We start from the raw sequence: 1,226 nt of genomic DNA on the forward strand, positions 1-1,226 counted from the left end.
TCTTGGGGTCATAGGCAACATTCCTCCTTCTCCAAATACGACAAGTTGAGTTTTGTCTCATCTGACCACAACACTTTTACCCAGTTGCCCTCTGAATCATTCAGATGTTCATTGGTAAACTTCAGATGGGCATGTATATGTGCTTTCTTGAGCTGGGCAAAATTGCAGGCATCCTTCATAGCATAGTGTTACCAATTGTTTTCTTGGTGACTATGGTCCCAGCTTCCTTAAGATCATTGAAAAGCTCCTCCCGTGTAGTTCAGGGCTGATTCCTTACTGTTCTCATGATGATTGCTACTCCACCAGGTGAGATCTTGCATGGAGCCCCAGGCAGAGGGAGACTGACAGTTCTTTTGATTTCTTGCATTTGCGAATAATTGCACTAACTGTTGTCACTTTCTCACCAAGCTGCTTGCCAATCCATAGTTGTGTAGGTCTACAATCTTGTCCCTGACATCCTTGGAGAGCTCTTTGGTCTTGGCCATGGTGAAGAGTTTAGAATATAATTGATTGATTGATTGATTACTTCTGTGGACAGGTGTCTTTTATACAGGTAACAAGCTGAGATTACGAGCACACTCTTAAAGGGAACACTCTTCATCTCAGCTCATTACCGGTATAAAAGACACCTGGGAGCCAGGACTCTTTCTGATTGAGAGAGGGTCAAATATTTATTTTCTTCATTAAAACGCAAATCAATTTATAACATTTTTGACGTGTGTTTTTCTGGATTTTCTTGTTGTTATTCTGTCTCTCACTGTTCAAATAAATCTACCATATAAATTATAGACTGATCATTTATTTGTCATTGGGCAAATGAACAAAACCAGCAGGGGATCAAATACTTTTTTTCCCTCACTGTAGGAGCTATAATTCTCATAATCTGCTAATAAGTTAGGGTGACACATGAGGGTGACACATAACAAAAAAATGTTTTACAACGAACGGTGTGAAAGACTCACAACAACCTGCGTTAAATGCTTGATTAAAATACATATAGAGCTCTGGAAAAAATTAAGAGACCACTCCTTTATTTGTCTTACATCAGTATATCTACATGTATGGCGGCCATTCCACTCCAGTCGCTGTTAAATTCCAACACAGGCAAACCTCATTCTACTTAATGAGGTGCTGATGAAGTGATCACCTGAGCCAAATCTTATTTAGGGAGGAAAAGTATAAAAGCCACTGCTGTGGTCATCACTGTCCTCTTGCAATAGGGCCTG

General features: G+C 40.0%; 1 protein-coding gene across 1 annotated transcript in view; it reads right to left on the reverse strand.

Moving 5' to 3' along the window:
- LOC117951601 (protocadherin gamma-A12-like) overlaps positions 1-1,226 on the reverse strand; it is an 8,264-nt gene that overhangs the window by 253 nt on the left and 6,785 nt on the right. The gene's annotated exons all lie outside the window — the stretch shown is intronic.

This window comes from Etheostoma cragini, chromosome 10 (genome assembly GCF_013103735.1).
Source record: "Etheostoma cragini isolate CJK2018 chromosome 10, CSU_Ecrag_1.0, whole genome shotgun sequence".
NCBI lineage: Eukaryota > Metazoa > Chordata > Actinopteri > Perciformes > Percidae > Etheostoma > Etheostoma cragini.